The 22823-nt window shown below is 37.7% G+C and overlaps 1 long non-coding RNA gene across 1 annotated transcript in view; it reads right to left on the bottom strand.

Moving 5' to 3' along the window:
- Positions 1-2666: 2666 nt before the first annotated feature.
- Positions 2667-22823, bottom strand: part of LOC110956776 (uncharacterized) — a 53926-nt gene continuing 33769 nt past the window's right edge. Inside the window, exons 4-5 of the long non-coding RNA XR_007944982.1 lie at positions 3182-3349; positions 2667-3094 (exon numbers count right to left, since the gene is read on the bottom strand). This is a non-coding gene — a long non-coding RNA (uncharacterized LOC110956776). The remainder of the gene's footprint in view (positions 3095-3181; positions 3350-22823) is intronic.

Here is a 22823-nt window from a genome sequence, read left to right as displayed (position 1 = left end):
TTGCAGAAATGTAGGAAGTTATGGTAGTAAAAACTCTGCATAAAAACTGGAGTTTTCAGGGCCAATGACAATTATTGTAATCAAGAAAAGCTGATAACCGATATCTGGGACCGATTTGCATGTAATGTTTCAACAGCATGTGAGAGCAGAGAACCTGTACATCATAACTAGGCTTCTTCCTCAATAAGATGACAGTAACTGAATATGTAAAATGGAACCAGGACTGAATAAATTAGGACGCTTTCAACTGAGACTGATCAGTTTGTCTTCAAGGCTGCCCTCCAACTTAGCCGCTAGCCGAGAAGCTAGAGAAGGCTGCATCAGACCTGAAGTGGCACATCTAATTCATCAATAATCAGTGAATAATTTACCGATAATTGGAAAAATGTCAAATATTGGTCACAATAATCAGCCAGGCTGATAATCGGTCTATCCCTTACGCAAACAGATGTAAACATTTAGTATATAAATAGAAGGTGCATATACAATTGAGGTGCAGTAGGAATGAAGATGTAGTGTCAGTGTTTAGTCGTGCTCAGTTCTCCTATGGCCTTGAAGCTGTTTTAATGTCTGTTTGTGATTTGATGAACTGGATAAAACTATTAAAGTACAATGTGTCCTTTAGTGTGTTTGCAGTTCTACCGATGTGTAGTAGATCAGGGTCTGCTTTGTTCTTCCACAAGAAGACATTGACAAAAACAAGATTACTGGGCCTTTTCACTAATTTCCTGATGCTACCTTCATCATCATAGTCTTTACAAGCAACCCAAGCAGATACTGCCCACGTGGCGTGTCTGCAGAGTCTTTAGCCTGAATGTTTTTTACAGCCACACCACCGCCTAAAACGTAACCTAATTTCTACTTAGGTGAGATCATACGCAGAGGTGGTAATCACTTTTGACAACCACAGAGGTGGCGTGTGATGCGTCATTCAGTCAGTAACAAAACCCAGAAGTGGCTACAGTAATTACAACAGTAGCAAGTTTAGTTATATGGGGTCAGCGTTTGCTTTGGGTGGATCTGTCAAAAGAACGCAGAACTGAGCAGCAAACACAGCTTAACCCTCTGAACCCCAAACAGTTTGAGAATGTTTTGCTAACGTTGACCTCTGCAATTCAAAGTCCTGCACCTCTATGGAAACAACACCACTATGGCTAGAAATAAATAGAACTCAGACATGACTTCCATGTAGTATGACACAATATATATGTCATAAATTATTAAAAAACAGATGCAGATTCTCTGTTTCTGTCTGTCTCTCTCTGTCTCTGTCTATCTGTCTGTCTCTTTCTGTGTCTGTCTGTCTGCCCAAAAACGTCAAATCTTTGTCCCATGACTGTTGGTTGCATCAGAGTCATGGTTTTCAGATGTGCCGTAGAGCACAGAATTATTATCTATGTAGTTATGTACTTTTTATGTAATTTGTAATTGGGGCGGCTGTTGGTCAGGTGGTAGAGCGGGTCGTCCAATGATCGAAGGGTCGGTGGTTTGATTCCCGCTCTTGCCTAGTCATGTGCTGTTGTGTCCTTGTTGATAGGTTTGAATCCCGATGTTGTAAAGCTGACAAGTCTTGCTTTGTGACGTAATTTCCAACTCCCTCCTTCTAAAAACAAACAAACAGCAACACCGTGTACTGATGAACGTGTTGCCGATGCATGCAGGCTTATCAGACACCCAAACACTGTTGTGTGCCATGAAGGAGTGTTTGTAACCTATTAAAGTTATCATTTCTGTAACCATTTACACAATGCCAACAGTGAAAAAAAATCTTGCTAGCCTCATGGATAACTAAATATACTCTCAATATGCTGCTGCAGAAGCATCAACAGCCTCAGACCCTGAATCTGTGTCACTGATAGAAATGAGGAGATCATGTTTTTATCACCAAGTGCTGTCTGAACTTGGCCTCAAATTTATCTTATGTCAACTCATTTTGTCACGGGTGAAGATTTATACAGTATAAAACAACTGTGAAAATCTGGCAAAAAAGAGTGCCAGAGAAAAAAATTTGAAATATGGTGGGAAAAAAAATGAAAAAAGTGAAACAAACAACAAATATAAAAATAACGAATAAAAATAAATAAAATAATTACACGTTTAGTGTATTGTAATAAAATAAAAAAGTATTATCGCATGGTCTGACGTTGTCAAAGAAAGAATTACCATTTGTAAAATTATAGAGGCTGGAGATTTAGCCAGTTTAAAAACTACAGGGTTTCCGCCACATTCATTCTGCAGCGGCAAAAATTCCAGCGCAGCTCCTTTAAAAATTTTTTTTAATCATTGCAAATACTACACCACCACATGTGTGGCGTACTCGCGGATACTAAGGTAAATAAGCTACAGATAACTGTGGTGTTCTCAGTATCTACTCTTTGTGTGTGTGCGTGTGCGTGTGCGTGTGCCTGCTCCCATAATTTGTCTTTAAAAAATACAGATAAAAATAATAATTTTGACAATTTAAATATGCTACAAAACTTGTGTAATTTTATTGTCAAATGCTGCAAAAGTGTGAATCATCATTTCTAAAAAAAAAAAAACTATTAAGTTTATTTTCTGCAAAGTGTTGGCCTATTTTTTGCTTTTTCTCGATTATTAACAGTTATCTGTAATTTGAACAGTTATCTGTAATTTGAACAACAGGGAAAAATCTGGGAAAGTTGAAGTAAATTTTTCAATGGATTACATTTAATTTTTTTACTTTGTATATTGCAAGCACATTTATCCAGGTCTAAAGAGGATTTCTTGTAGAATTGTGCTAATATTATGTTACTGTCACGGACTGAGCTGGTGGACCAGAGCAGAGAACCACACTACCAGGGCTGGCTGAGTGCAAATGGTTTATTGTTTGGGGTGAAGATGGTGGCTAGGTGGGGGAAAACCAGGGTGTAGGAGCAGGGAGTTCCGGGCAGGAGTGGGGGGATCCAGGCAGGAGTGGGGGGATCCAGGCAGGAGTGGGGGGATCCAGGCAGGAGTGGGGGGATCCAGGCAGGAGTGGGGGGATCCAGGCAGGAGTGGGGGGTCCAGGCAGGAGTGGGGGGTCCAGGCAGGAGTGGGGGGTCCAGGCAGGAGTGGGGGTTCCCGGGCAGCCGAACTGAACGAAAGCAGGAGAAAAACAATGTCAAAAACACGGCAGAACTCAAACAGAAAATGCTGAAGGCGGCTAGAGAGCAAACCGAACTGTATGGTTCCTTGTTCAATACTCTGGCAGGGAGTGGAAGGTTGAGCCGGTCTTTATTGCAGGGGTGAGTCGTTAGTGAGATGGTTGTCAGCTGCCCGGGAGACGTGGAGAGAGTTGATTGCCTGAGTGGAGTCAGCTGGAGAAGCTAGACTCCACTCAGGCACCGAGCTGTAGAGGAAGGACAGGACAGAGGAGCGGATGGAAAATAGACAGGCCAGGCAGGGCAGAGGAACAGATGAGACAGGTGGGGCAGAGGAGCGGATGAGGGACAGGCAGGGCAGAGGAGCGGATGAGGGACAGGCAGGGCAGAGGAAACAGGAGAGGGGGGAGAAAAGCAGATGGGAAAAGGGATATTTGGGGATGTCAGGTGGGAAGGATGGGGGTGAGGAGGGAGCCCTGACAGTTACAAAAGGACAGAGGAGACATTTCACTGTCAGAAACTGATCATTCATTCAAGGGTACAACAGTGTTCTCTCATATATGGAGACATAAACATGCCCAAGCCTGATACAAAAACAAATAAACATGGGTGTTACTTCACACCCTGGAATGTCCACTGACATTTCAGTAACTCAATTACCTCTTTGAATGATTAAAGGTCAAAAGCTGAAACTTACTGAACCTGTGTTACATTTTGCTGCAGACCTTTATGGTTCTATGATGCACTAAATGTCATTTTAACACTCCCACTTAACAAACACATTCAAAATACTGATCAGTATCATCTAAGATGCAAAGTCATTTCCCTGCACTTCTCTATAATTTAGATCATTGAACAGTCATCGGAATATGTGATCTGTGTAGTATGAAGTTGTGGCAATCAGTTATACAAACCTAATGCAAGTTCCTCATAAAAAGGCATGTATACAGTACAGCTGAGTCATATGTCATACTGAGAACCACTCAATATGAGGAACGTATACTTCAGAACTGAGAAGTTACTTATGTTAAGTGGAATATATTTTGACTTTTGTTTATTTCCCTAAAGTTGATGCAAACTAAAGTCAAACCTTCCTCTAATCCTGTTTAATGGCAAAAAAAAAAAAAAAAAAATGAATCCCATAAGCCGATTAGTTGGGGAATTTCCCCTTCACTGCTTATATTTTCACATCAAACATATTTCCCACATTTTCATCACATTTTTTTTTCCCCCCAGAGGCTCTCTGGAACATGAACGAGAAAGGAGAGTTTGCTGTGTTTGTGGTCCTTCAGTGACCTTGCATAGCTTCCAGACATTGCAGTATTTTATATTTAGGACTAAGTCCTTACCACGAAACCAAGTAAATACACTGGACAATACACTGTGCAGCGATATGCTGAAGGTAGGTGTTGCTCAAAACCAGAACCAACACAGACAGCAGCCCACAGCTTGGTTTAAACAGGGCAGATTGCACTTGGCCAATAAAAATCAGAGTTTGGCTGAAATCTCTGTGTGAATCATTTAAGGCTTAATAAAGAAGAAACATACAACATCTGATAATGATGAATGTAGGAATTGCAACAAAAAACAATCCATGAAGTGTGGAAGTGTAAATTTTCTTCATTTATCACCAAAAAATAAGACCTTCTGGACCCAAAATCCAACAGGCAGGTCTGACAGCATGGACAAGAAGATAATCAAATATCAATGTAAGTGGTAAAATGTCTATATTATGTAGTCTCTATTTATTCCAGTATTGCTGACACCGGTACTTGAAGCAGTTGAAGCAGCATTGAAGAAATGTTGTAAATGTTGAATCCTTTGTCAATTTTACCAAAGTAATTAATAAAAAAAAGCAACTTTTTTACATTTTCCTACTCTTGCACAGTTTTTGTAAATGGAAAAATGCCATAATGTGTACAACATTCAATACAGTAATTTTTGTCGAATAGAATACCAGTTATCACAGTTAAATGCACGTACTGCTAACAAAAATATGTTGTAATATTTATAACAAGTAACATTTTTGCATTTATTTAATGTGAAAAATAACTTTTGTGTTAACGGACATATGCTTTGATATATTTGACAGCATTAACTTAAATTTTTGCACACACGTTATGCTAAAAATATATGTATTAAATGATAAATACACTAACTGTTGTGCTGATAATGGAAAAATGCTGTAATTTTTTATAATAGGTCACACAAACTTTATTTTGTATGGTATTTTCATGTAAATTTTCAAGTAATACAAATAATTATTTTTTTAAAGTTAAAATTTTTTAAACAGGAAAATATGGAATGAAGTACATTATTTAACTGTAAAATCAACAGTATCAATACATTTCTTTATCCTAAATGAAGAAAATGTTTTACCGTAATTTTATGGTAGCGTGCTGTGAACCACAGCTGCCGGAATTTTATTGTAACAATAAGTTTGTTTGTTTTTTTACAGTGTAAGACAACGATAAGGAAAAAAAAAATACTTAAATGAACATTTCAAGAAAACCTTAAGGGGAAGACTTATGGTGGACTGTAGAGCTACAGAATAAGTTGCACTAAAGTCCACTTTTAAATATTAAAACACAATTTAACAAAAAAAATCTTCATGAAAACAACTAGCATTGGCAGGTTGTCAAGACTGAAGGCTAGAAGCTTAACAAATTATATAATTTTCGCTGTAATTTCTCAACACAAAGTGACCCAGACTTGAACTGACTACTTGGCATATTGAGCCAGTCGGCCCAAATTTTCATCATGTGTTCACCTCATGACTGTTTGCTCTTCCACATTCATCCCACACAATCTCTGATCTCATTTGTTCCTAATGACAGGCTATTTTTATTTAACCATTCGATGGTTTGGAAAGATGTTAGGCTTGTTGTGTCTCAAGTACTTGTAATGTAAGAAGCCACACCATCATGTTTTCCCGTGACCATGAGCTACACCTAATGATACCAACTGAACCGAATTAGATTATTTGGTGGAAAACAACATTTGTCAGTCACAACTTTACAGTCTCTATCAGGGTATTAATGGCTTGCTGAGCACGAAATCTACATTTTCTCATTATTTTAATCAACCATCAGCTTGAAATGATGTCTGCTTGCTGTAACAGATGAGTGAAGTTTTAAGATGTTCACCAGAAGACATTCTAGAAATGGCACCTTCTGGAACTGTTGCACGATAAACTCTGTAAAACATTACTGTTTTATCATCATGCTCAAGCCACTGGCTTCCTGCACCAGCTGTAAGCTTCTTTTAAGTACTTTCCCACGTTATTTTCATTTATTCAAAGTCCAGCCGCCTGCCTTGTCCTTTTTCATTTTGTATTTACTGGAACACCATCATTTATTTCGGCAAAGTAGGTTAAAATATGGTCACTTTATTTATATTTTAAGGAAGAAGTTGGGTAAACCAGGTAAGGATGCTCGCCTTAACAACAATGTTTATTTTCTTCTAAAACATCTATTTTAATTTGAATATGAAATGAACCCGGATTAAGAGTAATTAAATCATAACAGACAAAATAGTTATTTATAAAACTAAATGTGAAATCTTTCCTTGCATGTCATTTTATTCTATTACGCAGTCTTGTGTTCATGGTTTTGTCTTCTGTTTTCAGAAGGGGAATTTTGAGGGGCTTCTTACCCTAGTTTACTCTACCATTCATGCTCTACTATAAACAGTGGCGGAATGAATAAGAGGTGTGGGATTACAGAAAAACAACTGTGGCATTTTGAAGGCGCTTTGAAGTTAACCTAAGGATGAGTAAGGATAAGCAATAGAATGAAGTAGTCGAGATGTCGACATACGATTGCTTTTTGATAAACAGAAACTCTTACAACACAAAAATACCAAGAGCACTAATGAGCAGCAAAGCAAAACAAGAGAACAGCTGTCAAGCAGGAAGGGGAGTTTGTGGTAAACTGAAAAGGCAGGTGGCTGTTTATCAAAGTCTGAACTTAGACAAGCTCACTTTCAAAATTTAAAAAAAAAAACCTAAATATAAAAATCAGCAAACACGACAATTTCCACATTTAACTAACCGCATGAGAAAAAGGTTCCCTCTGTTTGTGCTGATAAACATCAGTGGCCAAGCTCTCACTGCTTTTCGTGTATCATAATTAAAAGGCCTTCAGTAAACACCATGACACAAATCCTTCCAGTGTCAGCCATGAGCAGACTCTATAGCCACGAGAAATGCCGCTACTGAACAGGAAAGTAGCAAGGGTCATAACGTCATGGCAAGTTGTGATGTCGAGTCATGCCGTTCTTGCATCCTTCCAGACAGTCCTGGAGGAAGACTGACATTTAAAACCTGAGAGATAATAACTTGATAATTAAACCTCTGGGTCAAAACATTAAAGCCTGACTGGAACTCACACTGACTCACCTGAGTGACGTCAACAGTGTAGGTGGCAGTGAGGCAATGATGAGGTGATACAGTAGCAAAGTTCAAATAGAATAAGACGGACTGAAACAGATGTGTTGGGAGTATGAGGTCATCTATGTTTTGGTAATAAAATCTGTCTTTACACTGACTGTGACGAGAATATATTGCATATACTATGCCTTGTAGGTCCTTGATTAAAAATGACAAGGCTCAATGCATAACAAGCTATCTGAAACCGAAACTGAGCTATTTCTATGTGGAAATAACGAAACCTGAGAAAGTGAAAGGGAGCGAATTGAGGAGCACCAATATGCCTTTTATGCAAGAAATTAAAACCAAGGAAATATCTAACTTTTCTCTTTCCCTAATATGTCCTTGGATCTAAGGATCTTTTTTTTGTTAATTTTTAAAGTGGAGTCTCAAAAAATGTGTTTTAACTATAATAAGCTGAACAATTAACAGATTTTTCTTTACTGTTTTGTTAAATTCGCAGAGAATGACTAGTAAAATCACACACAAAAAATAAAACAGCAAAAACTGAATAATGCTCACATCAAAAGTCTGTATTTTTCTAAGATGGTAATTTGTCTAACCTTAAAAATCACACTGTTTTATTGTATTAAATCCACAAAAATCATTGTAATTTTACAGATGTGTATATTGAAGATTAAAAATTTATATTTTTTAAACTTTTATTTTACAGATTTTCCCAGTTTTGCAGAAATACAGAATACTAGTAAAAATCACAACAAAAATTATTAATTTACATCTTGACTGTTAAGAGACATAATGTCCAAAAATTAGTATGTTTACATATTCTATTTATTTTATTTTACAATGTGTGAAAATGAGAACGTTTTACTGTATTTAACCTCTTAAGACCCAAGCTTTGGTTAGGCTTGTATTATAATTTTTTCCTTATTTGGGATAAGGAGAAGCCAATAAACATAGTATCTGCATAATATAATATTGATTATTATATTTTATTATATTTGAATTATATTAAAATAATATTTATATTGTTATTATTGTTATCTTTATTATTATTGTTATTATTTTTCTTATTATCATCATTATTGGGGTGCACAGTGACGTAGTGGTTAGCACTTTCGCCTTGCAGCAAGAAGATCCCTGGCTCAAATCCCAGGGTGAGCCCGGGATCTTTCTGCATGGAGTTTGCATGTTCTCCCTGTGCATGCGTGGGTTTTCTCCGGGCACTCCGGCTTCCTCCCACAGTCCAAAAACATGCTGAGGTTAATTGGCTATTCTAAAATTGTCCATAGGTGTGAATGTGAGTGTGATTGTTTGTCTGTATATGCAGCCCCGTGACAGACTGGCGACCTGTCCAGGGTGTCCTCTGCCTTTGCCCGAGTCAGCTGGGATAGGCTCCAGCACCCCCCGCGACCCTAGTTAGGATAAAGCGGTGTATAGATGATGGATGGATGGATGGATCATCATTATTATGAACAATATGCTCTTTGTGAACAAAAAAAATTGTCACATATGTGGATGCCAGGTCCTAAGAGGTTAAATCAGCTGAAAAAAATAGATATTTTTGCAGATATATGCCATTATTTTCACACTTTAAAGGCATTTTTTTCCCCACTTCAGCAAACTTACTGCCATTTGCCGTCACTATATGTCAGCTCAAAGGTTAAAAATGTTTCTTCTCTAGGAAGAAACTCCACATGCTGCTCAAGTGTGATTTGATATTTCAGGGTATCTTTCCAGTAAAACACCAATAAAGCTTAAAAAAATACTTGAGATCTTCCCTAGGAAATAGATACCGAAATTGTTTGCACAGTTCCAGTAGAACTCTACTCCTCTTTATGTGTTGCAAGAAGGCTGACCAGAAAACAAGTGTTTTTTGACTTCCTGGAACACCTTGTATTGCACACAGGTACGCCCATCCAAGAATACTCCTGATTCAAATTAATACATTTACTTAATAATGGAAACTCCACTTAAGCAACATCGATAATTACATGCCTTCATAAAGTCACCACCCAAACCACATCAGCAAGTTTCACACTGGGATATTCTACTTCTTTCTTTTGACCTTTATTTTTGTCTACAATACAAGAGTATCTTTATTGTCTTTCCAAATTTGCAACAAAATTAGTCATTCTTTTAGTGCATAAGAAATAAATCTGAAGTACATAAATGGGTCGTAGAAATTGCAAGTAGGGGTCCACACAGTTAGTGGGAGTGTTTGAGTTCAGTTCTCTCATTGCTCTGGGACAGTGTTCAGCTTTCAAATCCCAAAATCAGCTTTGGTAACTTCAAAATTTCTTGCACACAAAGATGCTTCTGAAGCCTCTTCTTGTAAATCCAAAACTCCCTTATGAGAACAGTGGGCCTTTTTAGGGAAATAAACCTGCATCACCTGACGTGCAACTATGTGTGCTGGAACTATTTTGAAAATGTAAATAAGCTCCTGTAACTGTACCACTTGCAGAGATTGTTGCTACTCAAGGCTTTAAAAAGTGCTGCAAACAGCACAGATAAAAAATAATAATAATTCACTCTACTTGAAAGTTTTCTCCTTTAATTGCCTCTCAACACTGAATCATAGTCAATGTAATTTGGCTTTTTTGTCAAGAATTTACCCCCAAAAAAGACTCTTTCATGTCAAAGTGAAAACAGATTTCTACAAAGTAATGTCAGTTCATTAAAAATATTAAATAATAAATAAATGACTGCACAAGTATTCACTTTTCTGTAAAAGTGACAACACAATAGCAGCTAGTTGGTGCAAGAAGCCACACAATTAGTGGAAGTGAATGTACCTCAGTGATTTTAGTATAAAGATCTGGAAGGTTCAGTGATAAGTCACTCAGTCCTCCTGGATAAAAGTACACCATAAAAACAACAGAACACTACAAGGAACTTGTATTGAGAAGCATTAGTCAGGGAATGAAAATTCCAATTCATGAAATATCCCTTGGAGTCCAGTTACAGTAAATGCATCATTTAGAAATGGAAGGCAGATGTAACATGGGTCAATCTGCCTGAAAAAAGGCCTTCCCAAAAAAATTCCTGCACACCTATGACCAAAGATTGTTGGGGGGGGGGGGGCTGGAGCCTATCTCAGCTGACTCGGGCGAAGGCAGGGGACACCTTGGACAGATCGCCAGTCTGTCGCAGGGCAAGACAGACAGGCAATCACACTCACATTCACACTTGCGGGCAATTTAGAGTCACCAATTAACCTCAGCATATTTTTGGACTGTGAGAGAAAGCTGGAGTGCCCGGAGAAAAGCCACGCATGCACAGGGAGAACATGCAAACTCCATGCAGAAAGATCCTGAGCTCAGGCCGGGACTCGAACCAGGGATCTTCTTGCTGCAAGGCGAAAGTGCTAACCACTTATCCCACTGTGCAGCTGGTTCGAACATGGCTTCAAATTTTTTATTTTTTATTTTTTTAACAAACTGCCTTAAAAATCCCAATTGAAATGAATGGGAAGTCGGCCGGACACCCGCCAAAACTCATCCATCTTTGGAATTCTGCAGTTCTGGCATACTTCACAGTAGAACCTTCGTTCAAAGTTTAAACAGGTCACAAGGCTTTGAATGTGAATTATGTAAGCCTGTGTTTTGATATGTTGTACGATTTTTACGCAGTTGCGTTTAAGTTTTGTAAAAAAAGAAAAAAATTCCGAAAATCCAGAATTCAATCACCCACCAACGTCTTTTTGGAGGTAATGCTGTCCACTTTGTGCTCCCCTTTCACCAACTGCATATTCAAAATCCACTTTAAAACAGCAAACAACAGCCCAAGGCAGCAACCTACTGCACTGAAAATGCTGTAAGGCAGAACAGATAGTTTTGTTTTCTGTGAATTACCCATTTCAATGAGTATTCATGTTCCTGTGTAAAAATGTTTCATCAAAACAATTCCACTTGTCACTATTTTGACGGACCACCGAAACCAAATCCTTTGCTGAACTCCACTGATGACAACTGTGATTGGTTTAAAGAAATACAAACAAACCACAGTGTTTCCTCTCCCTTATGGCAGAATGATGATGATCATTATGTTCGACAGAATATGCTGACTACATGAAACTAAGTTGCACAAAAACACATATTTGTTGATAAGGTTTTACTCCCACTTGCACAGTAGGAGAATGACTGAACAATGGAGCTCAGGTTTATGCTATCATTTTTAGCAGTAGCTAAAACAAGTGAAACACAAGGAAAACAGAGACACTGCTAGGATTGTCCGTCAGCTACTATATGCACAAGTTTATTGCTTAACCAGCGTGAACCATGTCAGTAATCAGTAATGACTGACCGACATCACTGATAGCATCATCTGATTCTCTGGATGACACTGTATGCGTCATTGTGAGCCACTGCGCTCGACCGTCACTGCTTTGCATGTTGTTAAATGCAAATTCTGACCATTTTCCAAGTCATATAATCAACTTTTCTCTTCTTTCTGGTGAACAATGAATGGGAATCTATTTTCAGCAGCACTGCATAAAACATTAAAGTGAACACTAATTGTGTTATTTCTATCTGCTTATCCATAATCAGTTTAGAAGCAGAGTATTCCATTGCCCCTCTCCCCAAGATTGCATATTATTATTGTGTGCTATTATGATTTACATTTATTTTATAGGTTTCCATTTTTAAGCTTAACCACATAGTCAGCCATCTAGTTGATACTGTCCCTTAAGAGGAAAAGGGACAGACACCTTTACTAACTTTAATGTCATATTATTTGCAGTCATGCAAATAAAGCTAAAGACACACAAATAAAGCTTACAGACACACACTGTAAGCATAAATATTTGTTTAGGAGGTATAGTTGTGCTCACGAGTTTATATACAGAAAGAATTTGTAAAATATGTACCACTCTTTAATGAAGCATGATTAGAGCAAATAAAACTGTGTGATAAATAACTTTGTCTGACTGTTAATACTAAATGAAAAAGTTTATTCCATATTTATCTACATTTTTTGAAGAAAAAAAAATAGACATTGAGTCACAAATTTCCCCAGGGTATGTAAACTTATGAGCACAACTGTAGATGACACAATGAACAAGCCAGTGAATGCGGTATATCTTAATCCCAGATTATCAACAACTCAGGGATTTCTTGGGAAACCAGAGAAAATCTGAATGTGGAAACATTTTATGCAGCTCTTCCTTCTTCTCTGGTCTTTTTTCATTTTTATTTGAATTAGACTGACACAATAATATCACTATAATGCAACATATATAGCCATAATGGAAGCAAAATCATTTTAAATCATCAAGATATATTGATGGGCTGCACAGTGGGGTAGTGGTTAGCACTTTCTCAGCAAAAATATGCTGAGGTTAATTGATAACTCTAAATTGCCCGTAGGTGTGAATGTGAGTGTGATTGTTTGTCTGTATATGTAGCCCTGCGACAGACTGGCGACCTGTCCAGGGTGTCCCCTGCCTTCGCCCGAGTCAGCTGGGATAGGCTCCAGCACCCCCGCGACCCTAGTGACGATAAAGCGGTGTATAGAGAATGGATGGATGGAAAATATATTGATTCAAAATATTAATTTCTAAAGATTCATTTGATCTGATTCAACGACTACAACGAGATGCACAACAAGCACAAATAGATCCAAAATTACCATAAGAGATGAAAAGCAACTAATATACTATGACCACAAAGAGTAGGAAAACAACTACAAGAAGACACAAAATGACAACAAAGATACAAAATTACTTTGAGACATAACTCTCTGATAAAGACATGCAAAATTACTTTTGGGGACACAAATGACTACAAAAGATTACTAAGACATGAAAAATGACTATGAAAAGATGCAAAATGACTACAAAGACACACAAAAAACTGTGGAAAATGCAAAATGACTACAAAGACACACAAAAGACTACAAAGAGATGCAAAAATACTTCAATGAGATGCAAAATGACTACAAAGAGACAAAAATTACTACAAATGGATGTAAATTACAAAAAAGAAACACAAGACACCTACTGAAAGACAAATAGGGACTGCCAAGAGTAGCAAAATGCATAAAAAGAGATGCTAAATGTTTCCAAAGGGATGTAAAGTTTTGACAAAGATGGGCAAAATTCCTTAAGGAGACATAAAATGACTACAAAGAGATGCAACAGGAGTACAAAGCGATGCAAAAATAACTACAAAGATACACAAAATGACAACAAAGAGAGACTGAGAGATGCAAAATAACTACAAAGAGACACAAATTACAACAACAAAAAACAACTACAGAAAGACATAAGGGCTACAAAGGGATGCAAAATGCCTACAGACACTAAATGACTGGAAAGACATGAAAAATGTTTCCAGAGGGATACAAAATTACTTTGAGAAGAACCAGAACAAGCAGGCACAAGAGCAATGCGAAGTGACACGAAAGTGTGTCTAAAGTCCTGGTGTCCTGCTCTTCTGCAGGAAGGGATAGGGGGCTTTCAGTCTGTGCACAGGACCTTCATTCATTCACCAAATGATGGTAGATGGGACAGGGACCAGTGTCCAGAGCTTGTAAAGGACCACCTGAATCTCCTCTGTCAGAACTTTCTGTCTAAATTACACAGAGCTCTGTTCTGTATTCTGTCTCTTTTCCAATCTGGTCAGCCCCCCTCTGTGAAATACAATCTCCATTCAGCGGCCTGCAACAAAAAAAACAACACGAGTCACTTCATGTGGCTTGAATGACTCAGGCCTGGAAGTCCCCAGCAGCTGCTGAACTGATAAAGCCTTGTGGATGTGATACACAGCATGAAGACCGAAACCACAAGTGCCTTTAATCTTGAGATTACATATCTTGTGATGCTGCACAGTAGAAATTACCTTGAACTGAAATGACATCAACTATCCACTTGACCTTGAAAAATCAGTTCATTTTACCTTTTTGTTTAGAATAATTCAGCTCTTCCGTACCAAGCAGACGATTCACAGGAGTATTACTGTCATTTTGTTATTTTATGAAAGACTCAATGAGAGATTCTTAAAATAAATACTGGAAGTACATTTAGACACGCATTAATATTCAGATATTGTTCTGTTGAAGAACTGTTGCAGCCACCGAGAGTACTTTATCACATGATTAGATACCCAAATACATTTCTATTGCATAATCAAATGGAAAATGTTCCACTGAAACTGAGTCAGCTTCCTACAGCAGGAAGGACATGAGTCTTTACCAGCTTCTGCTAAATATAGATCGATATAGAACTACTAAATTGCTTGTAAGAAACCTTCTCATAAGTTTTATTTCACCCACATTTTGTCATAAGAGTCACATCATTGCATGTATTTACAGATAGAAGCTTATTTGCAATTCTAGTTGATCGTTCCAGTCACTGTCGTCACATTCATGCACAAAATGACAGTTTTATGTCATGTTGGCCGATGTTAGCAGTTCACAAAGGTTGAGTTGCACCTCACATGGAAACATGGGGCATAACTCCCATTTTTTTGAGCAAAACTGTATACTATAACACCTCATAACACTGTTCACAAAAACTCAACAGAGGGGAAAACTTTGAGCTGGTCACTGTTGCTCTGGGAAAGCGTGTTCGTCCACATAGCACATGTGGTAAAAGAACAAAGCGTGGCTTTGTACTGCTGCCCCGTACACTTCTAGAAGTCAGATAGTGCCCAATGTACTGACTGCCACCTGTGCTGTATGGATGTGGGCATTGTCCTGGAGAAACAGCAGCCATCTCAAAGCCTCATCCTCCATTTTTCTTTGCAACAAACACTTGAGTTTTTGTGGACAGTGATATAATGGTTTGTAGAATACATTTATGCCCCCAAATGGAAGTTAAACCCTCACAAGGCCATGTTCATTTTGAAAGTACTCTTGTTGATTGCAAAAATATCAACTAGGACTGCAGAAAGGAAGGATCTGTAAGTTCAAAATAGACACAGGCTACAAAAAGGGAAAGGTCATCCATGGCTGTCACACAAGAATAGGCCACACTGAATTCTGTAATTCGTCTCTAGTGGATTTTTTCTTTTTAAACAAGATGCACTTTCAGACACAAAAACACTAAAGACAAGGAGAAGAGGCCGAAGAGAACACACACTCAAGGAGCTAAAGATACTTAAAAAGACTTGGTAAATGGAAAACACTAGACTGATCTACTCCATCTAAGATCCCCATCCTCAGCAAAAGACTCTCCATCATGGCCAAATCTGCTATTTGTCCCTTTCAAGTTAAAGTAGATTCACAATACATTCCTTATTCCTCCCTGAGGAAAGTTCAATATTCCTTCTATGCATAGCAGTTGTTGTGAAATGTGCTGTTTTATGCAAACTGACTGCATCAAACATTAGCCCAGGAGTTACTGATATACACGGAGCTCCTATTTGAATATTTCCTTAAATATCATCCATCTGCACACAGTAGCTGCCTCTCATTTGCCTGTTTGCACATGTTGAACTTTTCTGTTGGCAGATCTCACGGGGTAGAGGTCCTTATCAGATCCAGGGATGGCAGTTTGACCTGGACTGGGATGTCAGAACCAGCAGGACTGACTAGTCTGACGTGTCTGGTCAGACACATTTGGAGAGTGAGACATGATGAATACCAGATAATCTTGTAAAAAGTCATATTAGACAGGTTTAGCAAAGTTTCTTTTCTATTTCACAACCATTTCTTCCTGAAAAGCTTATTTGTTCAGTTACTGGTCAACTTGGTTTCACAGTAGCTCAAGACTCGAAAGGTTTCGCAATGACAGCAGCTTCAAACTGTCAAATGAAACCTTTGTGCTTCATGTCAAGCTTGCCTGTCGTGTTTTAGTACAACTCAGTAATTATATGCATAAAATGGATGGTAAATGAATCAGTGCTGCATTCAGTTTCAGAAATATCCACAGGAGGGAATCAGCTGCAGTTCATCATCCACATGTTCTCAGGTTTCTTCTCAGGATCACCCAGTGGCAACTAAACAGTCATTTGTAGCAGTTTATACTGAACAACAATAAGACCAGGAAGACTATTTTATTATTTGCCCTTACTTAATTATTTAAAATGCAAGATGCTTGCTATGTAGAATGTTTCTCACATAAGAGGATGTGAAATTTTACTGTTTACTACTGGAAATAAACATCTAGCATCAGAGAGGTTTAATCACTCAGACTGAATTATTTAAAAGACCTCCTATTAAGAGAAGCCAAACAGCAATCTATTTTTTCTTGTGTCTCCCTGTTTTAATAGTTGTCTAACTCAGCTTAGATATTGTACTATTTTCAGTTTGTTTCTATATCTGTCTCTGAATTTTTGTCATGTGACTGTTGGTTGCACTAAGGGGAGCAGATTTTATTTTATTTTTTTACTTTTTTACAGATTATATTTGGACCAAATTTTTAATTCTCAATGATTTTTTTAATCGAGACGTTGAATAATTATTTAAAGTGTCGATTTAGTTCATTTTTGGTTAAGCAGAAAATCTGACGATTCTATTTTCACTGTTTTTGTTTGTAGGGCTAATTTCGACAAGTTAAAAAAAAGAGATTTCACAACTTTTAAATCCACCAGTAGCCTTGGGGTCCAAAGCTTTAATAGAAAAAATGGCATACACACAGGAGCATGATTTTTGTGATACCCAACTGGCGTAATCAATAATTCCAAAAAATATGATGAGATAAATCTCAGGTTTAAATATGCTGTTGAGGCTAAACTGAAGAGTGGAAGATCAGGACTGGAGGCCTTTGCTTTAGGACAAACTGTATGACCACATACTGAAGAATGACATAAAGACAGACAGCTCCACACCTGACAAAGCTCTGGCCTTTTTCCCACAGGCTTCCCTCTCATCTACTTTACATTTGTTTTGTTTCAAGGCGTGGATAGTGCATCATTATAAAAACTTAGATGGTTTGTGACGAGGCTGCTCTACCAAGCCGACAAATGTAGCTGTAGGGAGGGGTTTGTCCATCTCTGCTGATTTTGGCAGCTGTGTTAGTAACTAATTGTCGATCCTTGCTTTGTGGATGAATCCAATTTATTTTAAGAGCTGTATTAGGTCAAATGAGATGCTGCATACTTCTAAATAAAATGGTGTTTAATGTGTAAAGCCCACATTTTTAACCAAATAAACACAAAATCAGACATGTTGCAGCACCTTGGAGATCTGGTATAGATGCATCTGACATAATTAGAATATAGTGGAAAGTTAAATATTTTTATCAGACATTGCTCAAAGTGAAAATAGCATATATTCTAGACTCACTGCACATGAACAAAAATATTACAAGCCTTTATTTGTTATAACTTTGATGATAACAGCTTACAGCTCATGAATCCCTCCAATCAATTTCAAAATATTAGAGTATTTGAAAAGATCAAAGATCAACAAAAGGATATATAATGCACAAATGTTCAAACCATATTCTAACAATGAGATGCACCTGTACCAGATCTCCTAGCTGCTGCAACATGTCTGCAGCAGAACTTTAGAGATTTTTAAAAATCAGTGGTCATAGTCTAAAATGCTCCGTAAAATCTGTTGATGATCAGCAACACAGCTGGATTTCAAACACATAAAATGACTTGTTTTCTTCATTTGTGCACCTGCTCAGCTACCTCATGACTTAAAAAACCCTATTACATTATTTTCTACCAGCTTAGAGTACTTTCACTTTCATCATGAAACACATTTGTGCCAGTCTCACTAAAGTAACGCCAAGCATTTGCAGGAATAATCAGTAAGTAGTCACCGCATTACAATAGCAGCGTCAGTCTGTCGTCCTCCAGACTGGCTGGGAACAAATACAAACCAGGGGCACTCTAGTATCTGCGAGTCGAAATTAGCCCTATGTACAACCAAAAACAGTGAACTCATGACAAATGACTGGCTTTCCTCTTTGTCAAGGGCCAATCAACTCAGAAGAGACTAAACCCTCAAATGCAGTTATTTGGTTAACAGCTGCACTCAGTTTTCTCTGGTCTTATCTACAACTTCAGCAGTTAACAACTCCCTGTTTCTGTTATGGCTGATGACCTGCATCATTCTGGGAAACTTTTCCTGATGACCACAGCCTGTGGTCACATATAGTTTTTTTTACACATTCACTTTCCAGGGCAAAGTGAAACTCACTGAAATAACTCTGGAAGACTTCAAAGTTGATGGATTAGTTTCCCCTCGGTGCACTCTGACTAAAGCTACAATGACGAGAGCAAACAGTGATTTATTCATCTGTAAACTCATTCTAAAGTTCACACAGGCCACTGAACATTTATAGTAAATGAAGCCATACTTCTCAGTGTCACATACTCTGTAACAGCTACTCGAGCCTTTCTGCAAAGTGCAAAGGAAGATGCTCTTTTCAGTGATCAAAGTAAAATATTATGATCTCATCACTAAAACAATCATCAAGCCAAAGAGTTCACATGATACTTTTAAAATCTATCAGCAGCAGGTAAATCTGTCTGAACTTCATGTAGGCTGGAGTCTTAAATGTGGTGTCTGAAGCAGCATTTCCATCCACTGGAAGTGATGCCTCAACCAGCAATGATTGGTTTACCCAAGCAAGAAAGGGGTGCAACAAAGTCTACAGCAACCAGGAGTATAGTGGAGCCTCTGGCAGTAGCATACGAGAAAAGTTTTCCAGATTAAAAACACACTTTAAAGGATTACTCTAAGAAATAAAGAGACTGACCTTGAGGGATGAGTCTAAAGCACGTCAACGGAATTTCCTGATGACTCCCACTGGCAGAACAAGGAAAAAGATGTTCCACATTTCAAGAAAATATTTTACCAAGCAGATAATTCCACATCTGTTTTCTTACCTCGATTGTCAGCAACACATTTTCAGTGAATGCATCTCCACTGCAAACCTTCAATTCACCCTAACCAGTGAATAAACTAAGTATATACTCACTGATAAGATGCTGCAAAACAGAAGATACTTGGAAGTTTTAAGGATATACTGCATGCAGTCAGCTGTTGCTTAAAATCACAAAGCAAACAAGAAAAGCACTCAGAGAGCGCAGTACTCTGCCAAGGCTGAGGAACAGGCAAAGGTTAAGGCGTGCACCACAATTTCTTCATTTTGTGTGTTAATTTTCTCAAAGAAAAGGAACAGGCTGGTACATGCACTGACTACAATCACCTCAATTACCTTCTAGGTGGCAGTTCACACCTTTTGTTTTTTTAAATTTTAGTAACAGTCTCATAGCTCATGTCAATCACAATTATTTATCTTTTTTTTTAACTACAATGTCCCCAGTTCGATTCCTTACTGTCTGATGTGGGTCATACCTTTCTCCTTCCTCCTCATTTTATGCATGTATCTCCAAAACTTTGTTCACCAAAAGCAAAATATCTCTCCATTCCATCCATTTTATTCTGCTTATCCAAGGTTGGGTTGTTGTATGCTAAGTAGGGAATTCCAGAGTCCAGAGCATCATTTTCCAGGAAGGTAAGATGTAATCCCTCCAGCAAGTTCAGGGTCTACAATAGAGCCTCCTCTATGCCAAAGAAAGACGCCAAGAAGACACCCTAATCATTTTCCTGAACAACTTCAGCTAGCTCCTGTTCACTTGAAGGAGCTTGAAGGGCTACTCTGAGCTCACTCTGGATGCCTAAGCTCCTCACTCAACTGAGAAAACTTGTTTCCTATCCGTAATGTCATTTTGTCCGAGATCGTCAAAGAAGGTTTGAACATGGCCTTCTAGCTCAGCTCCCTCTTTACCACAACACTCTGCTACAATGTCTGCAGTACTGCTGAAGTTGCTCCTTCTGTCAATGTCATGCTTCATTTCCCGTCACTCATGAACAAGATTTCAGTAACTTAAAGTCCTTCACTTGGGGCACCAACTCATGTCCAATCCAAAGGTAGCAATCCATGAGTTTCCAGTAGAGAATCCAGGTATTCTGGTCCAGGTATACTGGAGAATCCAGTAGAGAATCCAGTCGTGCTGCTTTTCTGCATTGTTATTTAGCAAAACACTGTACTAACCAAAAAAATGCATGCAAGCATATATTTCTGGAACAGAAAGTGCCCGTAGACACTATCTAACATGCTTAGTCATCCATTTTTTAATTTCATGACTGACACAATGGAGAATAAACGGACACCAGTCAAGACCATCAACAATATTAACAGTGACAAATTCTAACCATGTGTGACACCTTTGGGGATATGGCATGAATTATCAGTAACTGAAATGGTCAAAACCAATACTTCACAGACTATCTGAAAGTGTGAAATAAAAACCTAAGTCAGTGAGAGTCAGGTGGGAAGCAAAATTGTTTGTTTGAACTCATCAGCGGGGAGAAACATTCATATTCATATTACGTAAATGTCACAGATGGCTTGTAATGCAAAAGCTATGTTAAGAACAAAATATGTAGATGACTGTGAGAAGAACACACAAGCTCCTTATCACCTGGCCAATGATTTCATAATGTCCTCTCTGCAGCATGTGTATTCAAATAGCCTACCAGTTATGTCCTTGTGCCTTAGAGGCTTGAATTTGATATAGTATGAGTTTCAGGGGGAAGTAAAAGGAGAAAAAGTGTCACACAAGGTTGAAAATTTTAGATTTCTATACATTTACAGTATAAAAAAAGTTTTCATGAATCGCCATGAATCCATGTCAAAGAAAAACAGCTGTTTAAGTCAGCTGGTGTTTCAATAATTTGGACAGATCGGTTCCCTTCAGACACAATTTAATAAACATTTCTTTTAAATTTACTTTTTGTAATAACACCTAAAACTTTCCATTTTATTTTTCTGCAGATTTAGAAAAAAGTACCATCTGTATGTAAACACACATTCAAATAAGAAAAAGAATAAAGTAAAAGATAAGGTCAGATGACTTTTGGTCCCATGTGACAGGATCAGAGAACCAATATGTGCACTATTTCTATAAATGAATGTCTATATCGCCATCTTCTGGACAAAAACTTACATTGCATATTTAAAAGATTTTTATGTAGTAAACAACAGTCTCAAATATTATTACAAACATCATTACAATGAACTTTAAAGAGCTGTGGTGTCTGTTTAGTGTGTTTTGCAGTTCATTTTCTGGAGTAAAGTATAGTAAAAACCAGTGCTGAGCTGGTATGGTATAATAATAGACCGACCATACTGGAGCCATTACTGATGACAGACCATGGGATAAATTAGTCTGCATTTGACAGATCGAACCACAGTGATTTTTGATCGAGATGTTGCAAAAAGCAGTGAGATTTCATTACGCTGCAATTTCAGAAAGAAGATAAAGGCTTCATAAATGCTCACCTGGGTTTAAAAGAATCTTTTACCACTCAGGCATAAGTTTAACAAAAGTTGCCTGGTCTAATTTTCTTATTTTTTGATTGAGAAATGGTAGAATTTTTCCCTTAACTGTATAACTAATCACTCTCTAAGTCAATAGATTGGACCCTATTATGTCTCAGTGCAATTGGTTGACTGATTTCTCAGTTCATTTCACTTCTTATGTGCAATAACTACACATCTTTGTGCAATAACACACTATTTATTACCTCTGTGTAATAACACACCAGTTATAATGCTTTATTTTCTTAGCAAAAGCCGATTTTACGTTTATGCATATACTGTTTCTATTTATGTTTCTATTTTTAGAATGTATTTTTCTACTCATGTTGACACTTTAGGTCAGATATTTCTACTTATGTTCATGTACTACCGTTCAAAAGTTTGGGGTCACCCAGACAATTTCATGTTTTCCATGAAAACTCACACTTTTATTTATGTGCTAGCACAATTGTACAAGGGTTTTCAAATCATCAATTAGCCTTTCAACAGTTAGCTAACACAATGTGCCATTATAACACAGGAGTGATGGTTGCTGGAAATGTTCCTCTGAACCCCAATGAAGATATTCCATTAAAAATCAGCCGTTTCCAGCTAGAATAGTCATTTGCCACAATATTGTTTTTCAGATCAGAATTGAAATTCTAAAAACTACTTGTGACAAATTCCATCTGAATTCACAGATGGGGGTTGCAGCACCATTTTCAATTTGGCTTTGGAAGATAGTGGTGGGAGATTATGATAAAAAAAAATTATGTGCAAAATTACAGGCATCTACTTCCAGTAGTTTTTGAGTTATAGCATTTTCAGATTTTAATAATTCAGGCCAAAATGCCCTCCCCCCAATCCTCGCCGGGAATTTTTAGGTTTTAAAATGCTTATATCTCTGCTTCTGGATATCACAGACACTTGAAATTTTTTTTCCAAGCTCCCTACATGGTGGGGACTTCCATTTTTGGTAGTCACAAATCTGAACATTACTTGTTATGCATATATAGTGTGCATATTTATGCTGGTATGTACAACTGGAGTTGGAAAAATA

Source organism: Acanthochromis polyacanthus, chromosome 11, assembly GCF_021347895.1.
Source record: "Acanthochromis polyacanthus isolate Apoly-LR-REF ecotype Palm Island chromosome 11, KAUST_Apoly_ChrSc, whole genome shotgun sequence".
NCBI lineage: Eukaryota > Metazoa > Chordata > Actinopteri > Pomacentridae > Acanthochromis > Acanthochromis polyacanthus.
The sequence above is the reverse complement of the archived record's forward strand: the minus strand, read 5'-3'. Positions and strand labels throughout refer to the sequence as shown.